General features: G+C 40.6%; 1 long non-coding RNA gene across 1 annotated transcript; it reads right to left on the reverse strand.

Moving 5' to 3' along the window:
* Positions 1-5,402: 5,402 nt before the first annotated feature.
* On the reverse strand, positions 5,403-5,872 carry LOC129742393 (uncharacterized). The gene is made up of 3 exons (XR_008736531.1): positions 5,743-5,872; positions 5,502-5,661; positions 5,403-5,436 (listed from the first exon to the last, which is right to left on the reverse strand). It is a non-coding gene; the product is annotated as an uncharacterized LOC129742393 (long non-coding RNA).
* Between the last annotated feature and the right edge of the window lie 3,234 nt (positions 5,873-9,106).

The raw sequence follows: 9,106 nt of genomic DNA on the forward strand, positions 1-9,106 counted from the left end.
TCAGAGGTGCCTCAAAGTGCTAAAAGTTTCGGTTTTTTTACACTAACAAATCACACATTTTAAATTTGATGCCAAATGCTTTAAAAATGAGAAAGCGTAGAAATCTGGTGTTATTTCTAAAAAAAATTTGTCTAGAATCAATTTTAGGATTTATTTATTTCTTAGATTTTGAATAACGGAAAATTGAATTGTTGTAACTGAATGTTGTCCGAAAAACTTATTGAGTTTCATTACGAGGTTTCTAATGTTAGGATTAACAATCTGGCAACCTAGTTCTTCCCTACTAAGAACGCCTCTACTGTTTTTCTTCACTGTCACTTGTTAACAAAGAGCTGAATACAAACCACGTTTTTCTTGTTAGCTCCGCGTTTTTATTTCCGTCGTAATTCCATCCGAAACCCACTTTAGGTTGTGGGCCCGGGACGTTTTCGTTAGTGATCGATTGTTACGTTGACCGGACAGTAAAAAGTGATCGGAATGGAAGAAGATAGTCGCGTTGATCGGTACCATTTGGCGCTGCTGGATGGCTCCAATTTCCCAGCTTGGAAGTATAGGATGAGGGTGCTTTTGGAAGAGCACGACCTCTTCCAGTGTACAGAAGAAGAAGCTGCGGATGTAGAAGAACTGCAAGAAGATGCAGAAGATCCGCCGGAGATGCGACAACGGAAGAAAGCTGCGCTGGCGGCGCGCTTGAAGAAGGAACGGAGATGCAAGTGGTTCATCATCTGTAGAATCCACGACTCCCAGCTGGAGTATGTCCAGGAGCTGGACACTCCGAAGATGATTTGGGATGCATTGGCGCGGGTTTTCGAAAGACGAAGCCTGGCCACCCGGATGCATCTGTTGCGAAAAATGGTGTTGCTCAAGTACGAGAGCGGAACACTGCAAGAACATTTTTTAGTGTTTGATAAGCTGGTGAGAGGGTATCTTGCGACGAGTGCCTTGATGGATGAAGTCGATGCAATCTGTCATTTATTGCTTACGTTGGGACCGTCATTTTCCACAATCGTTACGGCGTTGGAAACCATGCCGGAGGACAAGTTGAGTCTTGAATTTGTGAAATGCAGATTGCTCGACGAAGAAGTGAAAAAGCGAGGGCTAGGTATCGAACAGTGTACCCCTAAAATTGAACGTGCGGCATTTTCGGGTAGTAAGCAGAGTAAGAAGAAACCCATGAAGTGTTTTGGCTGTGGTGTTGTCGGCCATAAAATTGCTGAATGCCCGAAGAAGGGGAAAGAGAAGAAGTTTGAGAAAAACTGCTCGAAAGCCCATATTGCTGATCGCAGTGATGGTGTGTGTTTCGTTGGCCAACGTGCTGGAGAAGCGATCGAAGAAAACAAAGTGTTGTGGTACACCGATTCCGGATGTTCGGATCACATAGTGAATGATAGGTCACTGTTCACGGATTTGGAACCTTTGAAGAGTCCAGTGGAGATTGCCATCGCAAAGGACGGAGAGATGCTTGTTGCGAAGCATTCGGGAACCGTTAAAGTGTTGTCTAAAGTGAACGGTAAACATATTGACTGTACTGTGAAAAATGTACTGTACGTGCCTGAATTACGATGCAATCTCTTTTCGGTGATGCGTGTCGATGAAGCTGGAATGAAAGTGACCTTTTCAGAATGGAAAAGTTGTGATCTATCGTGGAAAGGAAGCAGTCGCGTGTGGTACGCGGCAAGGGAAGCTGTATCGCTTGGATCTAGTGCGTGTTGCGAGTAATGCAAGTTCGTCGATGTTGTCGTGCGGTAGAGTTCCGCAAGAACTCGAGTTGTGGCATCGGCGGTTCGGCCACTTAAACGCGAAAAGTCTCCAACAGCTCATCCGCGGGGAGCTAGTGACTGGACTAAAAGTGAATAGCGTCGGGAAAAAGGACGAAGCGATAGTCTGTGAATCGTGCCTCGTTGGCAAGCAGACTCGGAAGCCGTTTGCTGTGCGGAATGCAAAACGGTCGTCGCGGGTGCTGGAGCTCATCCACTCGGATGTGTGTGGGCCCATTTCGCCGGTCGGATTAAATGGTGTGAAGTACTTTGTAACTTTTATCGACGATTGGAGTCATTTTACTTTCGTGTATTTGATCCAATCGAAAAGTGAAGTCTTCGAGTGTTTCCGGGACTATGAAGCGAAAGTGACCGCAAAATTCGGACAAAAAGTGAGTCGTGTGCGTTGCGACAACGGCGGTGAGTACCGCAATCGTGAGTTCGAGTTGTTCTGCAGTCGGCGTGGAATTCAAATGGAGTGGACGGTTCCATATACCCCCGAGCTCAACGGAGTGAGCGAAAGAATGAACCGTACTCTCATCGAGAAGGTTCGATCGATGCTCGACGATTCTGGTGTGGATCAGCGGTTTTGGGGCCAAGCGGTTGAAACGGCTGCTTACTTGACAAACCGGAGTCCGTCGAATGCTCTCGAACAGGATGTGACCCCATCTGAAATGTGGGAAGGCAGGAAACCGGATGTAGCCAAGCTGCGTATGTTTGGATGTGATGTTCGCGTTCATGTGCCCAATGAATTGCGACGAAAGCTTGACAACAAAGTGTGGAAAGGTGTATTTGTTGGTTACGCCCACACTGGCTACCGAATTTGGAATCCGGAAAGTGAGAAAATAGTCCATGCTCGTGATGTGGACTTCATCGAATCTCGACGGGTCAAGCCTAGCCCAAGAATCGAGAACGATTCTTTCCTGCGTATTTGTGCAACCGATGAAGAGTCTGTGCACGAAACCGAAGAGCCGGAGAATGAGTATGAAAGTACTAACGACGAGTCGTTTGTCGATGCAGAGCCCGGTCAGTCAGAGGATGAACCGGAACAGAATCCGAGCGAGGCTGCGAGGCCGCAGCGTGAACGTAAAGCTCCGAAATGGCACGAAGACTTCGAGGTGGAGTACGCTGCTTTCGCTTTGAACGCGATGAGTTATGTGGAAGACCTGCCAACCACAATCGCGGATGCGAGAGAGCGAAGCGACTGGGACCAATGGAAGACGGCGATAGACGAAGAAATGAATAGTTTGGTCAAGAATAAAACCTGGACCTTGACTCAACTACCGAAGAACCGTTCCGCTATTACCAGCAAATGGGTGTTCAAGGTAAAGCGTGGCCTGAGCGGTGAGCCCGATCGGTATAAAGCCCGTCTAGTCGCTAGAGGATTTAGTCAAAAGCGCGGTTTTGACTACAATGAAACCTATTCCCCCGTTGCCAAACTCGACACCTTGCGTGTGGTTCTAGCTGTGGCTAACCACGAGAAGATGGTTGTACATCAAATGGATGTTCGTACAGCCTTCTTGAACGGAACACTGAGTGAGGAGATTTATATGGTGCAACCCGAAGGTTTTACAAAAGGAGTTGACCTTGTCTGTCGTCTTGAAAAGTCGATATATGGGCTAAAGCAGGCGTCGAGAGCATGGAATTAGCGATTCCATAGTTTTGTGGAAGGTCGTCTTGGATTCCAGCGAAGCACTAGTGATCAGTGCTTGTATATGCGCAAGGTAGGGCGAGATCGAGTCTTCCTTGTGCTGTATGTGGACGATGTCGTAGTGGCTGGCGACTCGTTGAAAGCGGTCAAAGCGGTGAAGAGTTGTTTGTCTAGTGAATTTGAAATGACTGACGAAAACGAAATTCAGTCGTTTCTTGGTATGCTGATCGAGCGTGACGTAGCTAGTGGTGTGACTAAGTTTAGTCAACAGAAATATCTGGAGAATTTGTTGCGGAGATTCCGAATGGAGGACTGTAAGCCCGTGAGCACTCCCATGGAATCGCGATTCAAGCTGCGTAAAGGTGTCGAAGAGAACAGAACAGACAAACCATACCGTGAGCTCGTAGGATGCTTGACGTATGCATCGCTAACGACTAGACCCGACTTGCAGCGGTGAATTTCTTCAGCCAGTATCAAAGTTGTCCGAGCGAAGAACATTGGACTTATCTGAAGAGAATCCTTCGTTACATCAAGGGAACGCTTGATTGGAAACTGGTGTACAAATACAACAGTGTTGCACCAGAGTTGGAAGTGTTTACGGATGCGGACTGGGCGAACGATCCGTGTGACCGGCGATCCATTAGTGGCAGCATTTACAAAGTTTTCGGTTGCACTATTGGATGGATGACACGAAAGCAGCAGACGATTGCTCTTTCGTCTACCGAGGCTGAATTGACCGCATTATGTAACGCAGCGTGCCACGAGATTTGGTTGGTAAGAGTCCTGGAGGATCTTGGAATAACTCCTGATGCCCCCGTCGTTTTCTATGAGGACAACCAATCGACGATACGTGTGGCCGAGGACTCAAAGGATCACGGACGACTGAAACACGTAGATGTTAAGTACCATTTTCTGAGGGACCTCGTCAAGCGGAACAGGATCTGCTTGAAATTCCTCCGATCTGAAGACCAAACGGCGGATTTGATGACTAAAGGTCTGCCGAAGGGTGCGTTCTGGCGTCATTGTGCTGGCATTGGGCTGGTACGAAGCAGCGTTTGAGGGGGAGTGTTAGGATTAACAATCTGGCAACCTAGTTCGTCCCTACTAAGAACGCCTCTACTGTTTTTCTTCACTGTCACTTGTAAACAAAGAGCTGAATACAAACCACGTTTTTCTTGTTAGCTCCGCGTTTTTATTTCCGTCGTAATTCCATCCGAAACCCACTTTATCTAAACTATAAATTTTGTAGAATCGGTTGAGAATCAAGAGAGACATAGCGGTTTTAAGCGACGAGTGTCAAATTGACACCCATGCAAATTCAAGGTTGTCTGATTAGGTACACTGCAAAAAATACACATTTAAAGAGTATGTTTTTCCACACATAGCATTTTTAAATCGTTCTACACATTGATTTTATATTGTTCAAATAAAAATAATTTTCAACACATGCAAAACATTTTTATTAACTTTAGCATGTATATGATCAAAAATAAAAATTATTAATAGATGATTCTCATATGTGATATTTGTTATATGAGAGACACGTCATTTGTACACACAAAAAAAAAGCATAGTAAAATTACTAAATCCGTGGTTTAAACGAACAACACGCAACCATATTTTTGAGTCAATAATGTTTTCTTCTTGATATTACCATGCGCATAGTAGTTTTACTTTGTGTTGATTTTGGCTGCGCATAGTAATTTCAACTACGTTCATGGTAAAATTGTAAATGAAATCATGGGTTTGTTTTTCATTGTGCATAGTAAAATTGATACGTTTCATGATAAAACTATGATATGTTATGATATAAATTAGTACATGTTGCTTGATATGATAACAAAATTACCATGCACCATGGTATAACTAGAATGAAGTACGATAGAATTAACACTCTTTTTGGTTTTTTCTAGATCCAGAAATAATTTATTTTGAAATGATTTACATTTTTATTTTTCACAACACTTCACTTTATAATTGAAGCACGATACAATAGTCTGCTTCTACTTTGATAATTTATTGTATGCCCTAAAAAAGTAATAAACAAAAAAACAATTAATGAGCAGATCAAATTTGATAATTTTTCTACTTACGCTGGAATCGATTTGGATGTGTTGGCATAGTCATCTTGAGCCCAACGATTCAAAAAGGCGCAAGGATAATCTTCTGGAAACTTCAATTCCCCCGTCAATTTTCAGTGGCTGGTCAGGAGGGAGCAGGTTCTCACGACCGGGGGATTTCGGGATGCAACAGCTTCAAATTAAATCAAAAGAAAGATCGGAAAAACGGATCGGAGTATGTTTATAAGTAAAAAAAACACACAATTTTACTCACCTGAGAGACTGAGTTTTCCGACCCGACAAAAGTGCTGATTCTATTTTTCACTCCCAGTGGGCTGGTCACCTGGTTAGCCGAAACAGCTGCATTCACCTCAGCGAAGTACCCGCCCAACATTTTGGTCGCGACCAACTGACCAGAAAAAAAACAAACACTCAAACGATGCACATTGGTAAAATTACTATGAATTTATATTGAGCATAGTATTTTCGACAACACGAATGACGATGTTTCAACATTACTATGGGCATAGTAATTTCAAGAACACGAATTGTGTAATATCACAATATCATGCGCATGGTAATTTTGACACGAGGTAATTACTATGAGCTGTCAAAGTTCGCATAGTAAAAATACTATGTCGTAGTATTATCGCCCAGATTTTTGGTAGAAAATACTAAATCATGGTCGAAAATACTAAATGATGGATATAGTAAAATTATCATGACTCTGTATTTGAAAAACCCATGTAATTTTTTTCCGTGTATCTGTAAGTCATATTGCAAAAATCTATATAGGCAGACACATAGTCCCAAAGTGTCGAATTTTTGCAGTGTAGTTTTTTTTTGTCTGCGCTTTCAAGGTGCGTCCATAAAGAAAGTAATGATGCGAAATTAAAGATTTCAATAATTTAATGAGGGTCCCAGAAGAAATTGTTTTATTTGGATGCACCCGAATAAAGTTACAAGCCGCCAAACTTCCAATAGGGTCATATTGACAGCCAAAATCGGATTAGGGCTAGTACGTATATTAAAATCCTTTCAAAATAGAGTAAAATAAAGTTCTACGAGCTCAAACTAGGCACAAAACAAAGCCAAGTTAGTAAAATTATTACATTATTATGGCTACCTATATCTGTTTAATTGTTTAGAACCAACTTTTTTACGCTGGGCTTTTGATTTTGGAAAGGTACTTCTTTTGAATTTAATAATCAGTTTTAAGAAGTTTACATAAACTTTCCATCAGTTCAATAAAATCGATTTATTGAAAAAAAAATCAGTCCTGTGGTATATTGGTACACTCAGAAAAATACTATTATGTATGCCATAAGATTCTCTTATGAAGTGGCGCCATAAGAAAAATTAATGAAATTCATAAGATTGTCTTATGACGCGAATGAATTCTGAAGATGAACGCTACTTCAATGAGAGGTTGTTGCTTTTCATAAGAGATTCTTATGGAAATAGTAAATCACTTTCTAATAAGAAAAATTCTAGATATTTCATGCTGAAAACATTAACTTTATTGTTTGCCAAATTTGTTAAAAATTGAATCCTTCATGGTCACCATCAGCAGCGCATCAACAGACGGCTCCATCAAATTTATTTTTTCTGCATCCTAATCTTCGACCTTTTGTTTTTTGGCGATCAGCTTGCTGAAAAGTAAACAAATAATGTATTTTAGTTTACTAATATATTAACCGATCACACCAAACACATCAAATCGAACTTACCATTCCGGAGATAACAATAACATTTTACATTGAAGGGAAACTATAATAACTATGAACTGGCGATTGATTGGTACTGTTAGATGATGAAAAAAAAACTGATGCCAGGAATGAATGTGTTCATTATTTTTTCACAAAGCCGTTTCTTCTATTTTTCATAAGAACATCGTGTGAAAATTGAAAGAATTTCATAAGACTCTTATGAAACATTATTTTACACTAAAAAAAGCGGTTCATAAGATGCATCTTATGAAAATTATAATAAAAATTTGCCTGAAGGTAATTGATCAATATGAATTGCCAAAACAACAGAAAAATTCTCATAACTTAAATTTCATATTCAGTTGTAGTTTACAGTTCTAAAGTTTCTTAAACGTTGAAATAAACTTCAAACTTGTTTTAACATATATTTTTCATTTTAGACTTTAAAATGAATATGTACCTGATTTTTGTGAATTCAGCGATATGGCAGATTATTGATTTTACTGATGGCCATGGCCATCTGAGGCGGATACTTAAGAGAAGTCAGCGAGAGTCAAATAATTTCTAACAACAAAAGCACGGTAGTTGAGCGAACTGACAGCCACTTTCAATCAAAACGCGCTCCATCGAATGATTCATTTTCTTAACTGCTCACACCAACTGCCGGGTGGCTGGTGCGGTTTCGGCTTGTGTTTTTTATTTATTTATTTTTTTTTATATTCTTCGAATTTTGAAGATTACAGAAGTATGACTCTGATCTTGTGTCTCAATAAATAAAAGAGATAGGTACTTTTTGATTTAGGAGAAAAATAAAGTTCTACATACTAAAACTAGACACTTCAAGTAATTCAACGAGGCCAAGTTTGTGAAATTGGTATCATTGGTTGGCAATTAGTCATAACCGTTTGAATTTTTAGGACTGACTATTTCTGGACGTTGGTACCTTGAGTGTAAATGTCGAATCTGTTAAAATGCTTTATGTATTTCAATATTTTTAAGGTTTTAATTAGTATCACCATCCTTGTGGGATTCGTGTCAAGTGATGGGAAATCAACAGAGTTTTATAAATGTTACATTTTTCCAAGAATTTAAGTACCTATTGAAGGGTGAGTTTAAAATGATTTCTTAGTAACATCAGGAAACAGTTTCAAACCTTTGGCTTCCAACTTTCTAGATCTTGGCTATTCTGCCATCAGCCAACCAATATGCAGTTTGGTGCTTTTCTTCTGGCAGGGGATTCAATTTCCTATTATTTTTCACACCAATTTTCACGGTACCTATTAATCAACGATTGCAAGCACTTTTTCTACTTTCGCCATCTTCAAAGCATTGTTCTACTTTTAAAATTTCGATAAAGACCGAAATCGAAAACTTTTCAAGAATAAACACACCACTTCCAAAAAAAATGATTCGGAACGGAAACGGACACAAAATAGGGCATACGGATTCGAACACGGCGAACGGAAATTGCAAACGGGAAGAGCTCAAGCACTCGCGAGAGGAACGGAAAATAAACTGCGAGGGTCCTATTTTTTTATTGAACGAAACTGCCAGCATAATTGCACGCAAAAAAAGATTGAACGCAACGTTGTATACTCGCTGAATCTGTCAAACGTTTTTCGAATTAAACAAAAAAAAATATCGGAGCACGCGTATTTATATTTTGGTGCCAAAAGAAGTGTGGTGTTTTCTCTTCGGTTTTTCGCTGTGTAATATTTTTTTTGGTTTTTCCCGAGAAAAGAGCTTGTTTTCCTCGTACAACAAAAATCGGTGCCCATATATAGAAGTAATTTTTTCCCGGTGCCCTGTTGTGGAAGCTACACTGACATTCGCTTTTTCTAGCGTTTAATCCGTCTGCATTTGAGAAAAAAAAACTTCTGTACCACCCGCAGATTGGTTTGGCGAGAATGCAGCACACTTGCGAGACGG

Source organism: Uranotaenia lowii, chromosome 1, assembly GCF_029784155.1.
Source record: "Uranotaenia lowii strain MFRU-FL chromosome 1, ASM2978415v1, whole genome shotgun sequence".
NCBI lineage: Eukaryota > Metazoa > Arthropoda > Insecta > Diptera > Culicidae > Uranotaenia > Uranotaenia lowii.